Consider the following 21,825-nt stretch of genomic DNA (forward strand, 5'->3'; position numbering starts at 1 on the left):
TCGAGAACACCCACAGGGAACACTGCCGTTGGATCCACTCCACCCAGCCATCAAGAAAAAGCTATAGGTGCAACAAGACTCGCACCACTAGGCTACCCTACCACCATCAGACTCCTCAACAACAAACTCAATCTGGGACTCATTTAAGGATCCTTACTTTTGCACTTTATTGATTTTTATTCCTCTCTGAATTGCGCAGTTTGTTTACATTTCATTATTTGTTTACATTTGTATATTGCATAGTTTTTTTTGTACTACCATTAAGTCTGCTTCACCCACAGGAAAAATAAATTTGAGGGTCGTATGTGATGTCATGTATGTTCACTGACAAAAAATCTGAAATCTGAGAAAGGGCAATCCTGGGAAGAGAAATTCTCTTTTGCAAGGTCACTGGCATCAAACATGAACTAAAGTAGCAGATGAATTCGGTTTCAGACCTTTGTTTCCATTGTCTTCATTGGATTCCAATTTCAGAATTACAGTAAACAAAGAACTGCTACTTTAACAGGAATTTTGAACAAACAGCTGAAGATAAATTCTAGGTAATTACAGAACGGTCAGTTTAAAATCACTTGTGGCGGAGTTTCTGGAAAACATTACCAATGACAGTGACTGAATTTTAGTAAGTTTAAGCTAGTCACAATGAGTCACGATGAAATTGTCAAGGAGAAATCATGCCTGGCTATTCCAGCTGAATTTCTGCAATTTTTCCTGGCTTGTTAGACTTTGAGTGTCATTGACTTTCACATTCAGAAGACACCTATTGTGCTTTATTCTTTTATCTTAAATGAAAACTTATTGAATTCACCCTGTGGAATAGATTGTGGTTAAAGACAGATAATGGGGAAACAAAATAATTTCAAATAAAACAAAATTAATATGTGGGACATAGGAATTTATTCTGGAAACCTCAGCTTTTCATGATAAATAAATGTTTGGATAAAAGAACAGAAAGCTTCATATCCACATTTATGGATGGTGTTAAGTAATGAAGTGAAATTGACTTTAGCCTGCTGGCATTACATTTGCATGAATAGGTTGACTTGTCTGGGGAGCACGCAAAACAAAGTTTTTCCACTGTATCTTGATACATGCGACAACAAACAGTTCAATTCAATAGGGTTTAATTCAGTTCAGTCTCATAGAGTGACAAGATTGAAAGGTGATTTCAATAAAATATACAAATTTACAGGGCTTGGCAAGGTGGTTGTTTCCCTCTCTGGATCCACTGCTTCAAAATAAGAAATTAGTCATTCTGGATAGAAATGAGAAGAAACTTATTCACTCAGATGTATTGAATTTTTGGGGTTCTATACTTAAGATGAGAGCTTAGCCATCAGTTGAGAAATTGGTAAGTTTTTTGATCATAATGAAATCAAGGGTGTGGGACTTGCACAGGAAGGTGATCCTCAGTATAAATGATCTGCCATGGTCTCAGTAGATGTGAGGGGTTGACTAGCCTATTCATGCTTCCTTTCTTAAGATGTATTCTAATGAAAGGCTGACTGTGAATGAGGAAAAGCAACTATTTCTGATGCTCAAGAAACAGAGCCAACATAATGTGAAAAACACATGCTAAGGTCAAGCTTTATTCAGAAGCTGCTTCTATACTGGGACCCTGCATGGTACCACCCAGAGTGCTGACTTGCTATAGCACTTTCAGTCCTGGAATTGAATCCTTGCTGATAGATTAACTGCTACACTTTGTAAAGAAAAGCTTCTGACTAGACTATGCACTATGTGACGGGAACCTGGTGTGAATCCCTGCTCACCCTAGAGCTCCCCCTGTAATGAGGCAGAATGAGGTGAAGCAAGTAGAGCAGTTTCTCGGCACTGATATAAGGGCTGCTGTCTGCTTTTCTCGGTTGTGCTTGTTGCTCTTGAAAAATGACCCGGCCTTGGAGAATTTTAATCCAAGCATGGAGAGAGAGTAACTAGTAATGGTCAGTATTCACCAGCCTACATCTCAGTACTGCACTGCCTGCACCCAGCCTTCCCTCACAGGCAACCTCTCCACATCAATGCATGAATGATTCATGGTGATAAGAATGCCAGTGAAGAGCAGGGCAGTACGATAAGTTCCAAACATACATATTCCTGATAGAGCACTGAGTATTTCCAGCATTTTTTGTTTTCATTTCAGATTTCCAATTTCTGTAGTTTTTGGGCTTTTGTCAATAGTTTTCTGCTGTCCGTCTCATTCTTTGTTTAATCTTCTATCTTTGGCTTGGCTTCGCGGACAAAGATTTATGGAGGGGTAAATGTCCACGACAGCTGCAGGCTCGTTTGTGGCTGACAAATCCGATGCGGGACAGGCAGACACGGTTGCAGCGGTTGCAGGGGAAAATTGGTGGGTTGGGGTTGGGTGTTGGGTTTTTCCTCCATTGTCTTTTGTCAGTGAGGTGGGCTCTGCGGTCTTCTTCAAAGGAGGTTGCTGCCTGCCGAACTGTGAGGCGCCAAGATGCACAGTTTGAGGCGATACACAGATGCACAGTTTGAGGTGGTCAATGTGGCAGGCACCAAGAGATTTCTTTAGGCAGTCCTTGTAAGTTGCTAACAATCAACCAAAGCCCTTTTCATAATTAAGGAAATTTAAACATTCATAATTAATGCACCACTTTCTCTGCTACCATTTCTTTTCAGGATTGACAGTCAAATGCATGAGATTAATCAATCTTTAATCAACCTTTAATCCCTGAGGTTCCCTAGTCCCTTCTCTTTAGTGATGGTGATTGTTTTAAACTCCTCCCTCATTTTGCCCGCTGATTTTGTTGTTTTATTTGGGATCCTTTTTATGAAGATCGAAGACCTATACAGAATATTTGTTCAAAGTATTTTTTATGGAACATCTTTACTTTCTAGGCTCACATTTGACCTTCCAACTTTTGATGGTCTTCACAGATGCCTCAAAACTGAATGCATTCTGGCTGGGTAGCTTGCTGTTGTTGTAATGCAGTGCTTGCTCTATATGGTGCCTTGTACTGAAGCAAATATGTGCACATCTTTAACTTGTAAGCACTCAACCAGTTAATGCTGCAAAACCAGGTCTTTTTTTTAAATAAAAACCCCAGAATTTTGCTTCAAACATGAGCAACGTTTCTTCATTAACTAACACGACAATCTCCTTTTTGGGAATGCAATGTTTTCAGTTCTGTGGTATGAATTCATTATAATCTAGTGCAAACAAAGCAGATTAAGAGTCTTCCTCAGAACTGTTTACCTTGGAGAATGACTAATATTCCTATATTAAGTCTTTGGCAGAATCTACACAGAAAATTACAGGGCTGTAGTTGCCAGAAACTGGTGACTTGGGTAGACAAGGTGGGGAATAATGTATTTGGCATAATGTCTTTTATCCATCAGGGCACTGAGTACAAGAGTTGGGGCATGATATTACAAATATACAAGATATTGCTTTGTCAGATGCCTAGCAATTGGAGGGATGTCATTAAGCTTGAAAAGATGCAGAAAAAAAATCACAATAATGTTACTGAGTCTCGAAGGCTAGAGTTGAATGGAAAGACTGGATAAGTTGGGACATTTTCCCTGTGTAGGATGCAGATGGGTGACCTTGTACAGTAAAACCCCTGGTATCCGGCATCAATGGAGATTGGTAGATTCTGGATGTGTATTGTTTGAGACTAACTCTTACAATGCCTGGATTAAGAATAAACAGTTTAAAAGGCAAAAATACAATACTGTACTTACACTGAACATACTTCACTTGCATGAATATATAAGGCTTGAAGTATTTTACTTTATTTTCACATTCTTTGAAAGCATTTAAACCATCACTGCATCTGCTGGTTCCTCCCCCTCCACTGAGTCCCGTGAAAGACAAACGATGACATTATGGATAATTAATCCCCCCACCCCCAAATTTACAGATGAAGCCTCTGATCGGGGCAACTCTTACTAACTAAAGATGAAAGTCACCCCAATGGCGGGCAGCATCTATCAGCTCTTCATCCTGGGCAACTCTATTGCAGTTTCATATAACTTTGTGCTTTGCTCGTTGCAGCTTTTTGAATAATCAAGGCACTCTACTGGTTCAATATTTGCTCCCATCTTCACCAAAGGTTTGTGTTACTTCAGAGACCATTTATTTTTACAATTTTAAACTTGGATATTTTTACCTATTATTTTAATTTTAATTTTTAAAATTTATTTTCCTTAATTTTTTTGCCCATTGCTTGAGGCTGCCGGTTGCTTGAGTTCCAGATGCCAGGGGTTTTAATGTATATAAAATCATGAGGGGAACATATAAGGTGAATAGTCAGTCTTTCTCCCAAGGCAAAGAAGTCTAGATGAGGTGGCATAGATTTAAGGTGATGGGAAAAGATTTAAAGGGATCTGAGGGGCAGCTTTCTCCACACACAGATAAAGCCTAGGTATTTTGAATGGAAGTGATGGAAGCAGGCACATTGACAACATTTGAAAGACATTTGGACAAGTACATAGGTAGGGAAGGTCGAGAGCAGTGGTTTTCAAACTGCTCCCCTAAACACACATCCCACCTTAAGCAATCCCTATGCCATTGGTGCTCTGTGATTAGTAAGGGATTGCTTAAGGTGGGATGTGAGTAGAAATTAAAATGATTTGAAAACCACTGTTCTAATCGTATATAATTAACTCGGTATGTGCATGATTTCATAACTCCAAAGGAAATGGACCAATGACAGTTTTTATCAAGCAAAATATTTGTAACAATTGGATCTAGAGCAGTGGTTCTCAACCTTCCCTTCCCACTCACATACCATCTTAAACAAACCTTTACCAATCACAGAACACTTATGACATAGGGATTGCTTAAGGTGGAATGTGAGTTTAGGGGGGCAGTTTGAAAACCACTAGTTTAGAAGGACATGGGAAAATGAAGGATGTAGCTCAATTTGTTCAGCATGGACAAGTTGGACTAAAGGACTTTTTTCCATCCTCTCTGATACTTTGATAACAATGCTTGATTTTTTTTCAATCTCCTCCAGGAAACTTCTATCTTCTGGCTTTTCTTCTTGAATTAGAAACTAGACATTCACCATTATTCCTGCCTTTATAAAGTCACAACATTCAATGGGTTTTTATAGTTAAAATAAAACTGAGCCCTCCTCAACTTCACAGCTATCAGCTGTTCAATTTTGGAAATAGCTAATGAATTTTGTTAAAAGATTCATTAAAAGATTCCTAATGCATCTCTTTGCTAATGCGAAATTCTGATTTCTATGGAATCAATAGTTCATGACTGCAGAATAAGAGATATAATGTAAAGAATAAAAAATACAGCCATTAGCCCATCCAACATTTTTTTTAACTTTGATTTCAGATTTTTGTTATTTATTGTTTTTATATTTAGTTTTAGTGCAATATAATGTTGGAGCTGATTTTCAGAAAATCAAGAAGAAATGAAAATTTATTATGGACCGCTGTTATTGTCCTGAATTATTTCCAATTTTAAACTACGTGGAGTAGTTATTTAATAGGAAACCTCAAAATCACAGCTAAACCATTGCAGGTACCACAAAAATGGAGGGGAATTTGATGAAAAAGGAACTTAGGAAAAATAAATAGGAACTAACAACATTAGTCACACTAAAACTTCAACACCAACCTCTTGCAAAGACCCTTCTTCATTTAACGTCTACCAATGCTCACTGCTGTGTAGGTAATCTAGCAAGAATTCAGGTGAAAATCAGCAAATAATTGACATTTTGATCTTCATATTTTACCATTGCTGAACTTCCCTACGCCCTTCCTGGAAATCTCAAAGTTTCTATTGTAATATTTTCTCGTTTGTTAAAGACCAGGTCATTCTTCAGTTCAGAAGTGAAGCCAATACAAACTTATTCAAGATTCTCAACTATGTCTGACCTTCATGAAATAATTAAGGAGTGAGTTAGTAACACAACTAAATATTGTTAATTAATGCCTGGTTATTGAATAATCAGTTAATTAACCTTAATTACTGAGATTACATTTAAGGCTATCATGTCAAATGTAATGAAATCACCAATAAATGTTTTTACTTTGGGAATTGGTTCATTCTGGATCCAAAGCCACAGTTCTTCTTGGCTCTGGATAATAAGGTCTCTGAAGTATAAAAGAATTACAGTAAGTATCTTTGATCTTAACTGCAAACAGGATGCAAAAAAAAATTGCCTTGATCTGTGTTGACTGTATAAGCCAATAAGACATCTCTGCATAAAATAGAAAATAGCTTTAAGTCTGTGTAAAAGTTAGTGGGTGTGTGAAGGAGGCAAGTTAGTATGCTATCATTAAAGTGTATTGTAATGGATAAAGTCAAATTAAAATGATCTCAGATCATTATTCAGGAAGCAGGTTAAAATATACATTGGCATGGAAGGCAAGTAATGGCAGGAATAGGCTGGGCTGCATTGGATCCCATTGCTGCAGTCAAAATAGCTGAATGTAAATAATTGCAATCGTGGAAACTAAAAATAAAAAGGAGGAAGGGCTGGAAATGCCGAGCAGGCCGGGGATCAACTGGACAGAGGGAAATAGAGTTAATGATTTTGGTCAAGTTTTTATGAAAGGTTATCGATCTTAAACTTTAATTCTGTTTTCAAACCATAGATGCCTCCTAACCTGGTGAGTATCTGGTGAGCATTATATGTTTTCTATTTACTCCAGTTAGTGTATTGCACTCTTGTGGACAATGTTGGTGAATTGCCAGTGTTGAGGAAGGCCACATCCCTTGAGGAAACAACTGTAATCATCATAGAATCTGGGCAAAGCAGCAGCAAGCCAAATGCACCATTGAGTCTAGTTTGCCTACCAATAGGGAGATGGCTTTAGTTCCCTTCCTTCACTCTGATCAGGAGAAGAATAAATAACAAAATGCACATCTAAAATTTTTCACATGCAGAACCTAGCTGATTTCCTGATGTTCCATTATTATATTGTCTACATACAATAATAAAGCCAAGCAATTTTTCATGTTGTTCTAAGTGGTAATGTGGAGAAATAAACATCCGCAGCAGGCCTATGGCCAGGACTCGAGTTTAGGATCACACACGTTGGACTGAGAAGGTTTGTGTGGCTTCATGTTGACAGATGTGAATCTGTGCTCAAAGTATTTCTTCTTTGATTTTCACCAGTTTCTTCAAACAGATCAATTAAACTGTGAACGTCATCTATTATGTGCTTTGTACATCCAAATACACAATCAATTTTAAACCTTGTTTATGTGACCAAATCCAGGAAAGCAGCAGCAGTTCTATGCTAACTCCCATCTTAGGTTATATAGATTGCATAAGAACATACAAAATGAGAGCAACAGAAGATAAAATCATCCCTCAACTCCATTTGAAGATACCAGTGGACATTCTCTCTCTCGCTACCACACCTCTGGACCTAACTTATCATGGACTTCTCAAAAAAAACTCAATTAGGCTTGTGAGGCATGACCTTCTCTTCACAAGGCCATGCTGATTATTCTTGAGTAGACTGTACTTCTCCAAATGCTAATAAATCCTTAGGAATCCTCTCCAATAGGATTCGTAAGACTCATTTGTTTATAATTCCTAGAATTATTCCTATTACCTTTTAAAACAAGGGGACTACTTTTGCAATTCTTCAATCCTCCAATACATCCCCTGCAGCCAAAGAGGACTCAAAGATCATAGCTACTGCCCCATCTATCTCCTCTCACTTCCCACAAAATCCGGGGATATATTGCTTCTGGCCCTGGGGACTTGTCAATCTTGATGTTTTTAAGAAGATCCAACAACTTCCGCTTCCTTCATCTCCACATTGTCCAGCAAAAAAGCCTGTTCTATTCCGACCTCACCCTATTCAAGGTCCTTTTCTCTTGTGAATACCGAAGCAAGGTATTCATTTAGGACCTCCACTGCCTTCAGGCACATGTTGTCTATCCTTTAGCAGCCCCTCCTTCATTTTTTTCATCTTTCTGTCCTTCACATATGCATAGAACACCTTTGGGTTCTCCTTAATCCTACATACCAAGGCCTTCTCATGCCTCCTCCGAGCTCTCCTGTCCTTTCTTAAACTCCTTCCCGGCTACCTTATACTTCTCATGAGCTTTTCCTGTTTCCTTCTTCCTCTTGACTAGTTGACACCCATTTCATCAGCTATGATTCCCTTTTCCTACCTTCTTTTCCTTGACCCAATGGGACAAACCTATCCTGAACCCAGCACAAATGGTCCCTAAACTTCCTCCACGTTACTCCCGTGCCTTCACCTTTGAACAACTCTTTCCACTATACTCTTGCTACTTCCTTTCTTATCCCTTCGTAATTAGCTCTTCCCCAACTCAGCACTTTTCTATTTTGTCTGTTTTTATCCTTTTCCATAGCTATGCTCACGTTAAGGGAGTTGTGATCACTCTTCACCAAAATGCTCCCCCAATGAAAAGTCTGCCACCTGACAGGTTCATTACCCAGAACTAGATCTAGTATGGCCTCTCCTCTAGTTGGCCAGTCCATATACTGTGTCAGGAATCCTTCTTGAACACACCTGACAAATTCAGCCCTATCCATCCCTCTTGTAGTCAGGAGGTGCAAGTCAATATTAGAGGTGTCCAAGTAGCAACTTGCAAGAGTGAGGGGCTAACAAAAGAGAGGGTGGTAGGTTAGAGGTTGGTGGGGGAGGGGGACACTGAAGGAGGGAAGATTCAGGATGAGGATAACTGAGGACGAGAGGATGAAGCAGAATCACTGGGCGAGAAGCATGTATGTGTGTACGAGTGCATTCAAACTGACATGCACTTGCACATGTGTCAACTGATGTGTTTCTTTTAATATCTATACAACAGGCCTACTCTCCACTCGCTCTCGACTCCTCATAAGACTTTCCCAGTTTCAAATTGTGTGCACAATTCTCTTAAGCTTTAGTCAGTTTTTCCTAAATGATAATTTATTAATCCTGCTTCATTGTACAGGATATTTAGGATAATACCTGGAGAAAGGTTCAAATGATAAAGCTGAAATAAAACAAAAATGGATTACACCAATTCTAAGTAGTTGCCTTAACTGCAAGTACGGATTCTATCACCAATGCGTATATGTATATATTGTGGTATAAGATGGTTGTGATTGGCTGAGAGTGTAGCCACGCCTACTCACAGGTTTTAAAGGGTTGCTCCTAGCCAGACCCAGACCATTCTGGACTGGTCGACCTGCATGCAATACGCTCCAGCCTTCTAGTTAATAAAAGTCTTGGTTTGGATCAACAAGCCTTTGATTCTTTCGACGTGCACTACACCCTCTTAGTTGGCATTACAAGCCAATCAATTCAACCCTAATTCAAAATAGGCAGGGAAGTTGAACCATTAGACAATGTCTGTATCCTGCAAAAAGAGTTAACAAAGTCTTTTCATATCGCATTCCACAGTCTTTGAAAGCTGACTCATTGAGTGCTTAGCATTTTTTTTTTCTCGTTAGAGGATTGCAGGAAGTATGTTTTTCAATAGAATATTTAAGAAAGCTACAAAGGTAAGTCATGTTATTTGATAATAAAAGTTGATCATTATTTCATAGCAAATGCATAGAGTAAATTGGAGTAAACATTTTCTAACCATAATGTAAATTTTTAAAGAGTCCTTTCAAAGTAAAGTGAATGAAAGGTTAATGAACAGAAACTATAGCCACAGACAAAATGATATGGAAATTACTACATGATATTATGAGCAAAACAAACTGCTGAGCCAAAAAAAAATACCTGAACGTCATCCTCTGGGACCTTATCACCAGAATCTGTCATGTCTGTTGGAGCTTCATTATGCACATCCAATTTTAGATTTGCCCTGTATGTAATGCATTATTAAAATTGTATCTTTTACGTAATTTAGTTCTGCACAAAGATTTCTGTTTTGAATAGTGAACTGCCTAACCACCCAAAAAAAAATCAGCTGGTCTCGAATTAATGTTGCATAACTTGTTCTTGGCAATTGCGTGGTGTGCTGGCCTCAAACTTGTTCTTCTGAAATGATTGCAATATTGTTTCCTGCACTATCACTTTTTGGGCACCAATCCCAAGAACACAAGAATATAGGAGCTGGAATAAGCCACCTGGCTTCTTAAGCTTGCTTTCCATTCAATGTGATCATAGATAATCTACACCAAACCTTAACTCCTCTTCTGTGCTATTTTCCTATTCGCTCTAAAACTACCAAGTTTTCCAAATTTCATATCTGCAAGGGGACCAGAATTCTCAAAATGTTGAGCAGTATGTGTATCCATGGTGGCACTCTGAACTCATCCTGCTATGGATTGGCATGAAGGAATCACAAAGTTGCAAACATGGAGGAGAGGGAGGTTGCAGAGGAGAGGGAGAGTACACTCAGCTTCTCCAAGAGAGGCCTGAAGGTTCTGATGGACAAAATAATGACCAGGAGTAAAATCTCTTCATCCATGTATTATGAACTCCTGTTTTAGTAAAATGAAATTATCACTGTAAAGGATAGTATGGACAGGAGGAACAGAATGGTCACAGTTAACATTTAACATTTCTTGCATGCACCATCGCAACACTAGTCACAGCCCAGCGACTATATACATTGGAAGAACTGAGGGAAGGTTTGTCACAGTCTGTTCCAGGTTGGATACATTTGCAAAGACATTGTGATTTTTGCAAGGGAAAACCATTCTGACGGCTGAAGAGAAAACAACTTTTTGAAGCAGCTTTTGTGGCCGGCCATTTTTGTGAAATTCACAGCAAAGCATGTTCTGTGAATGACTGGGCCTTTTTGATAGATTGACCTGTGCCAGGAGGGTCTTTTGGGAAGCAAAGTACTTCATTTTGAGTATGATTAACAGTGAAGTTACTTGGAGAGAAGAGTGCCAGGGTCTTGGAAGATTCATGGAGGCCACCCAGCTTGAGTCTCACCTACAAAAGGAGAAGGAGTGTTATGACTACAGCCCATGTGGATGGACATTTCTTCAAAGGCAACACAAGGAGGATTAGTGAGTCTGGAGCAGCTGCAACTCCAGTCTCCCCATCAGTTCAACATTCATTCTGAGATTCAAATTTGAAAGGCCTGCGCTTTCACACTGAAAGACTGAACTTTGAAGTAACTTTCTAGATTTTGGCCTGGACTGTAATGGTTTGGGTATATCACACACATGCACCCACATACACCAGCAAACCTGCACATAGTTGGGGATAGATTTAGTGTTAAGGATAGTTTAAAAGTTAAAGCAATAGTTTAAGAGTTAGAAATAAAGTTAGTGTTTCAAAATTAAACACTGTCTGGTTTATTGTCTATTGCTGCTGGTTACATGCGGTTCACAACACACAGAAAACCGGAATCACTCAAGGGCAGCAGTTCAAAGCCGCTTGTCAAGAGGTTACACACACACACACAGAGAATTTGTTCATTTTTGGCTATTTTTTTCAGGACCATGAGGAAGGCAACCAGAAACTTTGTGCTCATCACATTGAAAGAGCAGCTTTTCCTTCTCAGATCCAAATACAATTGAGAGATGAGGCTGTGTGATCTACTCAGTAGGCACGTCAATCATGTTTCCTCATCATAAATCTTTTACTGAGAGTAAAATAATGCACTGGAGCATACAAATTAAATTTGGGAAGAATTTGAACTGTTAAAAACAAATTTTAAATGTAGACAATACAGCTCGGTAATGGGCCCTTCTGGCTCTCAAGCCCATGTCACCCATTTACACCCAATTGATGTACAACCCCCATACATTTTGAAGGGTGGGAGGAAACAAGAGCACCTGGAGGAAACCCACGAAGATACAGGAAGAATGTACAAACGTTTTCCAGATAGCACCAGATTTGAACTCAGGTCGCTGGCGCTGTACTAGTGTTGTGCTAACCGTAATACTAACTTTGACACCCTGCAAATAAAAACAAAGAAAGACGTGGAAATATTTATAAACACATTGACATTTAAAATGGATCATATAAGACCAGAAATTTTGTACATTATTAAAAACTTGAACAGAAAATGTCATAAGACCTTCCAGTGACGACGGTTCGTAAATGCGTTAGACTCTCTTCAATTCATTGTTCCCTGCAATTTTTGCCAAGGAAAACTGCAAGAGCATGGTCTTGTTAAGGAGTAAGGAATTAATGACAATAAACATGAATTCTCCCAACCATTGAGGTCAAGGAGCTTAGTGTGGATTTTAGGAAGGGAGATCGAGGGACCCTGCATCTGTCTGCATTAATGGGACAGAGGTAGGAAGGCTAAATACCTTCAAGTTCCTAAGAGTCCACAGATCGGGGCATGACTCCTGGGGCCAGAACATCATGGCATTCATGAAGGAAGCACACTAATGCCTCGACTTTCTCAGAAGTGTGAGGAGATTTGGCATGTTGTCAGGTACTGTATATGCTCCTTTAATAGTCGAGTTTTGGGGACTATTTTTTAAGGTCAATTTTTACACAAGATACTTCTTTTGACTGCGGTAAGTACCTGTGCCATTCAAGACATTGGGAGATCGGATGGCTGGGACCAGGTGGTAATTTGGAGCTTGGATGGGTGGGTGGCTGAGGCAAGGATCCGCAGTTGGGCGTTGATAAGTGGGTGGTCGAGTCAATGATCCGTGGTCAGGACACTGGGAATTCCAGTGGGCAGGCAGTCGAGGTGAGGATCCGCAGTCAGGGCATCGGGAACTCTGGTAGGCGGGCAGCTGGAATGAGGATATGTGGTCGGGGCGTGGGACCTCTGATGGGCAGGCAGCCAGGGTGTTGGGAGCATGAATGGTCCGATGGTCGGGGTATTGGGAGCTTGGATGGATGGGTGGTCATAAAGGGATTGACTTTTACATGGGTCATATGAAAAATACATGATTTTTGGACCAAATAAAGGGGGGGGGGGTCGACTTTTACATGGGATTGACTATTATACAGTACTTTATCAAACCTCTGCATGTGGAAATTGGAACGTACACTGATTGGTTGCATCATGCACTGCTTTGGCCATTTGAGTGCCCAGGAATGCTGAAGGCTGCAGAAAGTAGCAAATTAGCCAAATCCATCACAGGTTCCAACCTTTTATCCATCAAAGATATCTATGGAGGCAGCTGCCTCAAGAAGCCAGCTAACACCATAAATGACCCCATCATTCCGGTCACAACGTCGGGAAGAAGGTACAGAAGCCTAAGGTGAAGCGCCGCTAGGTTCAAGTACAGCTTTCTCTAATGGCTATCAGCACCTTATTACCCTAATAATAAACTACTCTGGCCTGCACTATTGAAGCATTACATTTTTTCTTGGTCAACTGTATCTGTGAATATTTATTATCTTTCTGTACAATGATTTAATGTATCGTTGAATTTTCCTATTTCAAAGTATGTGTTTGGCTGCAAAAAGCAAGAATTTCAGTACTTCTGTCCATTGTACTTAGGTGTAAGACAATAAATTTATTTTCTCAAAAATAGCAAATGTGTGCACTCCTGAAGTCACATCAGATGATCTACCTCATTAAGGTGAGTGCAGGCAGCTTGCCATTATTTCTCTTTTTCAGATGTGGGGCACAATTGCTCATACATGGACCCAACCAAGTTGATTCCAACTGGATCATACATTACCAATTTGACGTGAAGTTGTACGGCTGACTTCTTTTCTCCTTATGTTGTATAAATGATAGAACATTAGGAGCTATTCAATAGTGTGAGTACTGGACAAGGCTGGTTTCATTGCTGATCAATTAAAGGTTAGTTAATTAACTCTGAACAATACACCGATTATTTAACTGAGTCTGCAGGCACTGTGATTCTAGTCAATGCAGCGTCCATAGGAGGCAAAGATATATAACCAACATTTTGGACCTTAGCCCTTTGTCCAGGCACCTTGATAAAGCACTCAGGCCTGGCACATTAGTTATATATCTTTGCTACTTCTGGAACTCTGTGTATCTTGCTGAGCTTCTCCAGCACCTTTTTTGTATTGAATATACCAGAATAATAATTTGTAGAAAATTCTCCATAAAAACAATTTTTAAAAGGACATGGGAACTGAACAAAAGCACAAAACAAATATCACTGTATTTCTGACAGCTTTCTCTACAACACACAATGAAGTTTCTAGATGTCATGCACGTTTAATCTTTCTGATCTTTGACTATGTAATGTTTCTTAGAATATTCCATCCTGTGGCTGATTTAGATAGAATGAGATTCTTTTTCATTTTGGCCCTTTTTGAAATGAATTCAATACATCATCGAAAAGCCATCATAATTTATTGCGATGTTTTGGTTTTAACATTTAGGATGTGCTGATTTTCAAATTCTTCATATAATTCAACCTTGCAGATCACGGCTTTGTTATTAAGATGAATGCAAGATTGGTATGCAATGAACTTCCTCTGGTGAAAGCCACACATTCACATAAAATGTCAACATGATTTGCTAGAACACTGAAATCCTTCATTATTCTTTATAGGTTTAAAGGCTAGTAACTATATCTCTTCCCACTTCTGTGACTAGGTGCATCTGATCAGTAGGCTGAATGAGTGTAAGACGTAAAATAAATACCAAGGAGGCACATACTATCTGTCTGCTGTCAGTAATGTTTTCATTTAAATGTGTACATTGATCGATGTGAACAAACAAAGCCTGTAGCTGCCTCCTAACATGGTGTCATTACAATTACTGGACTCACAATGAGATTTTGTAAAATGAGTACAAACTGATAAATGGAAAATGATTACCTCTTTATTAAAGCACGTTTGATTTTAATATATTTGCTTCTATGGGATATGAATAATGATGTACAAAGCAAAATCAGTTGCTGTTAATTTTGTCCACTAACTGAATCTCAAAGCTTTCCACACATTTCAAATATAACCTTGTGTAACTAGCTGCTCCAAGCTATGGCTCTGCGGAGCCTATAGCACAGGAGAGGTTATAGCTGTATGCAGGTTAGCTCAGAAAGAACACACTATTCCCGGTAAGAATGACACAAACCCCAGTTGAGTGTAGTTGACACTGAGCTTTATTGGGGTCACAGCCCTGCTTTTATTCTCAAGCTGAGGGGCATGGTCAAATCCCCCTCAGTGCTGATTGGTGGATTTGCGATCTGTTTTCCTTGACAGGCCAGTTAGGCTCCTTTAGTTGTGGGCAGTGCTGCAGATCGTCGTGTTCGTCCTTCATTTTGTGAGGCACCCCAAAGGGGCTTCCACACAACCCGACCCTCCCAGAACCGGCGATCGGAATGCTGTTATTCTTGGGAGGCTGGCCTCTTTTGCGGGGGTTGGGGGGGGGGAGGGTGGTCAGTCGGCTGTGTCCAAATGGGCTGGTTTTAATATTTCTTGGGAATGTGCAAGAGAAGAGATATTGACAGAATTCTGCACCCCACCGCTGATGATAATGACCATATCGCTCATGGGGGGGGGGGGGGGGGGGTGTCCATTGTCCTTGTGGCTGGTCATTTGGTTGGTTGGTGGTTGGGCCTTTACTGCTGTTGTCTGCCCACATGCTGCAGTGCTGGGGCGGCGGCATGCATGCTGGACGTGGACGTCTCATGGAGTGCGAAGACTGTTTTGCTCTCATCCAGTAGGGAGTCAGGTTTCTCTGAGCAAACTATGCCTCATTTTGCTGGAATCGTACTTTGCGCTGCACTGCCCAGAAGCTCAGCAGCTTCAATGTCAGCATGTTGATTGAAGAGTCTGCTTCCAACACTGGCTCGAGATGTCGTCTGGACTGTCGGTCACAATAACAGCATGTTGATTGAAGAGTCTGCCTTCATCGCTGAGTCCAGAGTGCCATCTGGATCACCACTATAGCTCGCTGCCACAAACTATGGCTCTGTGGAGCCTATAGCGCTGGAGAGGTTATATCTGTATGCAGGCTAGTTCAGAAAGAACACACTGTTCCCAGAAAGAATGACACAAACCCCAGTTGAGTCAGGCCTCGTGCAGCCTGCTGGATCGTCACATTCATCCTTCATTTTGTGAGGTGCCCCGAGGGGGCTGCAAGAGGCTGCTACATTTGTGTATTTTATCCAGTGTATATAAAGCATTACTGAAAGGTTAAAAGAATTAATTTTGAATACAATCTGAATCATTGCTTCTGTACTGCTATCAGAAATATTTCAATCTTAACAAATCCTTATAATTTTGAACTCTACAAGGTGTGGTGCTATGCACAGCTGAAGAAAGCACAGCCACCACGTTGAGGGTCGTTAACGACTGTTTTATTTGAATTTAGCATGAGTCCCGAGTGCTGGCTTGGTCACCACGTGCGTGGTGACATCATAATTGCTGCCTGAGGTGCTGAGCGGGAGGTTTGAATCAGGAAGAACCCCTGATGGCGCCATCTTCCCATGGCTGCCACGCCACGTGGCATTACACGTGGGGCCGGTTCGCCATGAGAGAGTGTGCCGCCACAATGGTTTATTACTTTTTTTGCTTTATTATAAAGAACGACTATCTCTTTACATCCTTTGAGGCCAAAAACTTACCATTTGCGTTATAAATATTTTCTGTGACACTCTATGGCTTCAACTTTACTACAAGAAGAAAAACAAAAGTGTACATCATGAATACCGGGTAAGCCACATCACCATATGGATGACTCAATATAATTGCACAAGAAGTACAATCCTAGACATGTTCATTAACATAAAAGATGAGAGTGAGAGGTGAGGAGAGGGTAATGACTGTCCAATTGCCCTTTCGGAATGAGTACAGTATATACAGTAAAGTTACTCCCATAATGCTGATAGGTAGAAAGATCAGAGACAAAGAGTGATATATTTCTAAGCCAGAATGATGCACAGCTTAAAGCAAAGCAAGTTGGGAAAGAATGTATTTGCAGTCACCGTCCTCCCACCTTTTGGACTTCATATTTGGAAGATGTTGTTGAAGAAGATTTGGTCAGTTCCAACTGTATATTTTGCTAGTAGTATTTAGTGTTTTAACTGTTGTGGGAACTGCTCTTATCCAAGTATTCCTGGTTTGAGACTTGAATCTGGTGCAGAGGCTGTGGATTCAGAAAGTAAGCTTTGCTGCAAAATACCTAGACTAACCTGCTTTTTAATGACAGTATGTGCCTCAGTTAAAATCTAATTAATTGCCATCCTAGGGTGTTGTTGTGAGGCATTTGGTGATGGAAATGTCATTGCTCGTGAAGGGGAAATGACTGCATTTGAACTTTGTTCATATGGTCATCCCCTTACCAACACAGTTCTGAATATTGCTCAGGTCTTGATGCATGTGAACATGGACCAGGTACAGTATGGCATTAGGTATCATACATCAGAGTTGGAAATGGAATGAAACACAATGCCACACTAAATCCCATACCTAAGACCACTTTTAGACAGTACTTCAAGATTTCTCACGCACACACTTAATTTCCATTCCATGCTCACTTCCAAAATAATATCAATAGATATTTCTGCATATCAACTTCGATTTTGAAAAGTAACAGTTCAGAAGGTGAATTTGTGGGGAAATTAGTGTATTCCTAATGAAAAGGCATCTATTAACTGATGCAAACTTTACTAGTTTTTCACCAAATTTCCACTTTATTGATCTCAATGCTATGTGGCCATTTTTACCATCCTCTGTGTAGTGAACTAGGACTTCACTACTGGAGTGATGCTCTAAGGACTGGCTTCTGCCTGATTCCACCCCCTGCATATCCCGATGTAAACCCTGGACCACCCCCCCCACCCCCCACCCCCCAGTTCAGTCCATAACCCATGTGCGCCATTCTTATTGAATAAAAGCGTGTTGTACTCTCTCTGGCCTTGAGTGCTCTCTATCACGCTACACTCTGGAAAAAAAAATCACTTAATTTTTTACATCTACCCTATTTTCAGGAGGTCAGCTGTTCAGCTCTGCCAGCCCACTGATGAACCAGTGAACATGAAATGCACCAACATATGATTCAACTCTAATGGGTCCTATGTTCATTCACAGCTTTGGAAATAGAGCACCATCAAAATAAAAATAAAGTGAAAATTGTTCAGTCCATTAGCTGGATGCCACAGCAACTTCAGATCAGACAGACACTTGATTAAAAGTGGAATAGTACAAAAACCTGTTGCAGAGATGTGATGGAAACAGCATCTCACTCGGCTTTTTCAGGTGCATTCTACTCTAAGAATGCACCTGAAGAAGCAGAAGTGGCCCTTTAAATTGCCGTTCAGGTGGCAGCGTTTAAAGCGCAACGCTGGCCACCTGAAGGACACAGCTGCACAGGATGCGGCTCTGAGACACACTCCGGCTCCTGCCCAGTGTCAGCTGTGATCAGCAGCCTTGACCCTTTAACATCTGCTTTCAGCCAGCTGCATTCAGGTGGCTGGGGGAGCCATTGAGCTGAGCTGATTATCCCTCTCGGAGGAGGGTTACGTAGCTCGCCTCAAGAGCGCCTCCTGCACATTCAGGTGGCCTCAAAACAGCCGCATATTGCCTAAACATGCGACTTTACATGTGGGGCAATTGGCCACCTCAAAGTGCCTAGTACTGACTGACACTTTATTCAAAGACTTTGAGTGGAATGACAATTCTCTACTTGACATGACATACGTCAAATGGTCTTTTAACAATGCATCAGATCTTACTATTGCCAATCAATTACTCTGGCACCAAAAATTAATAATTTTCAGGATTTTGCTCTTTCAGATTTTAATAATTTATTGGCAATTTTCTTTTTCAAATTTTTTGTGAACTTTTTCTTTCTGTCTACTTTCTCTACATTAACCTCCCCCTTTTTTTGCTTCATTATGAATTGCAATCTTTTTCTATCTTTTGAAACTGTTCTAGAATAGTGAATGTTAAATACTAGTACAGCACCTTGTCATAAATCTGTCAAAATTTATTCCCCCATTTCAAGAATAATTTTCTGTTTCAACTTTATTGAATCTTATCATGTTTCTACATATGTGCAATTTAACAATGTCACTCTTTAATACAATTTTTTAATTCTTTCTCTATTTTATTTCTTTGTCATTTTATCATTTTTGTCCCCTTTTCTGCTTCAAGGAAGTCATGCTTCAATTTGAAAATTATAGAAAGATTCTGATGAAAATGATGCAAAAAAGCCTTTAAAAATGAGTTCCTGGCTAAATTGCAGTTCTTGCTGTCAGGGGGACACATACCTGTAGCCAGTCTGTATTTTGATTTGTGATTGATAAGATCAGACAATTTCTGATTGCACTTTTTGTTCCACTTTCTTCTGGTTTAGTAAATTGTTGCCCAGCCAAAGCATCATCAATAATGTTGTTTACAAATGTATGACAGAACAGGAATACGTACAACTATTCAATGTCTACGTTTTGCTGCATCATGATACTTTCTTTATATAGTGAGCGGTAAAGTGTTTGTAAGAAAAGTTCTAGAATGTCTTTTAAGTTACAAGCACCTTTTTGTGGCCCCAGTCTTTCATCGGGAGACTAAGGTTACATTTTATCTTTGTGAAAAGAAACAGAAAATACTGGAAAAGCTCAACAGTTCAGGCAACATCTGCAGACAGAAGAACAAAGCAGCATTGGGAAACATCAGAGGTTAAAACAAAATTGTAGCGCGCCTGGATCATATTCCATGCGATCAGCAGTAGCATCAAGTTCAAGTTAATCGGCGGCAGAGTCAAGTTCACTATTCAAAGGATCAGTGAGATTCCTTAGCAGAGAGTTGCCAGCAACTATTTTCTTTACTGCAAAGGATGCTGCTTTTCATGTAGAACAGTGTTTTGGAGGTTATAGAAGCATCAACACTTTCAACATTATATACATCTCATCTTATTGTGAGCTACATGCAAGGGTTGTGTAGGTTGCAACCTTTTGAACTCATTTCTGTTGCTAAGTAATTAAAATATGCCCCCCCATGTTGATGACATCATCATGTGTAAGAATTACAAAGAAGGATGAAAGCTGGCTAATGATCAAAGAAATTTGCCCAGACCGGCTTCCAGATGGATGAAACTTCAACAGGAAATGGGTGGAACGACTTTCAGATGTGCACAAAATACTTTTAATGTGCAATTTATGCAAAAACAGGACAAAGGTCTCCAGTTTCTTGGGAAGTTTTCTTTTACAGTAATAAAACTTGATAATGTGACTGATACAATCACAATAAAAAAAACTATAGTTAGCTTGAAAGGAAGAGATTGTGTTAGGTTACATTTTTCTTCAATAGAAATTAGAAAAGTATACTAATTAAGATTTAAACAAATTGTTTTTATATTAGTCACAGTTCAGTAACATAATAGAACTGTTATTAATGTTTATGAAGGTATAGATTTAGCAGTACGGTTGCTAGACATTTGGAAAATGTCCAAAATTGTTCCTGTAAACTCTGTGCAAGGTGGATAGTTTCCATCAGAGTGGTGGGAGGAGGAAGTGGGATTACACTGAAAAATCAGAAATATGTGTAAAAAAAGTTTGGAATTGAAACCATATTTCATTGCATGTGTTTTCTAGATTTAAGATATCATTTTGGGTATTAACATTCTCTGCTAAAAAGACATCTTTACCTGACATTGGTTAGGTCATTTTACTGATGTACATTGCCAGCTTTGTTGATCCTTGAGGTGGTTTCCCTCAGCCAAGCCTCTATGCTTGGGTTGTGTTGCCAATGGCACAATCTAGCAAGCCACCAAAGTTTCCAGTGAATTTGACGTGAAGCTAGGAGTGCTCTTGATAAATCACTGTCTGTCGGCTTTCCATTCTTCAACAGTTGATTCTTCTATGCATTCTTCTATATAGCCTTGCACTTGGGTCTGCCTTCCACAGACAAAGCAATCAAAACTACTTGTGGGTTTGTGTTTCAGCTCACCGGAGAGCACAGATCTCAGCTAGGACCAATAGTGCACTCTGAGAGTTGGTCAGCTTTGGGAGAAACAGGCTTAGTAAAGCATAGTTGTATTGTGAGTCAGTATGAATTACATTATGATGTCATTGGCCTCAAATGAGAAAATGCTGGGAAACAAAAAAAAGTATTAAAAAGGTAAGAATTCAATTTTCTGGTATGAGGTAAGACATGGAATTTGGGAGATGTGCAAATGAATGTTTGAGCTAATGATTTTTGAACGTGGAACATTTACACTTTGTGGTTCTTCTGAATGATTTTCAAGGAGAATGGCAACAAATAATGAGGTTAGAAGGTTAATTGGTCACAGGGATATATTTGGGCAACATGGGCAGCAAATGGGCAAGATTGGCTTGTTGCCGTGCTGCATCTCCAAATTAAATTATATTAAAAAGGAAGAGTTATTGGAGAAAACATGGAACAAAGTACTGGCATCTCCTTCACCATAATATTGTCAGAGCTCATGATCCAAAAACAGTGCAGTTGGTCAACTTGTCATATCAATCATAATTATCCAGGTCCCTCATAGGCATAGAAAGCAAGTTGAAATCTATGTGAAGAAATTGAAGACCAGGGTCCATCCAAGACTCAGTGATTCACTTAAACTTGCAGCAAAGTCACCAAAATGAGCTTTTACTGTCAAACCTACTGGCTCTGAAAGTGAGAAAGATAATCTGCTGCTCTGAGGCGGCTGCTCGCCTGATGTTGGGAAATGGTTTTCCTTCAGTGAAACCCTTCAGATAGTTTTGTGCTGGCCCATTTCAGCCCACGAGTACATATCAGGGGTGTAGGTTAATTGGGTGGCACAGACTCGTGGGGCGAAATGGCCTGTCATCGTGTCTAAATTAAAAATTAAAAGGTTGGCAAATCCTGCTTGGTGCTGTTGGCCTGTTAAATCTTTCCATCATTTTTATTTTCATTTCATATTCCCAGTCTATACAGTTCTTTGAACAAAGGTCAAAACATTTTAACAAGCAATCACATTGACTAGGTTGGAATGAATATCCTGTCACCAACTTGTAGCAGTACAAATGTTGGAAGCCAGGACCTGTATGCATAAATGAACGT

General features: G+C 39.8%; 1 long non-coding RNA gene across 1 annotated transcript; it reads right to left on the reverse strand.

Annotated features, from left to right (window-relative positions):
* Positions 1–11,380: 11,380 nt before the first annotated feature.
* Positions 11,381–20,806, reverse strand: LOC138743306 (uncharacterized). The gene is made up of 3 exons (XR_011344804.1): positions 20,423–20,806; positions 16,404–16,451; positions 11,381–11,834 (listed from the first exon to the last, which is right to left on the reverse strand). It is a non-coding gene; the product is annotated as an uncharacterized lncRNA (long non-coding RNA).
* Between the last annotated feature and the right edge of the window lie 1,019 nt (positions 20,807–21,825).

This window comes from Narcine bancroftii, chromosome 9 (genome assembly GCF_036971445.1).
Source record: "Narcine bancroftii isolate sNarBan1 chromosome 9, sNarBan1.hap1, whole genome shotgun sequence".
NCBI lineage: Eukaryota > Metazoa > Chordata > Chondrichthyes > Torpediniformes > Narcinidae > Narcine > Narcine bancroftii.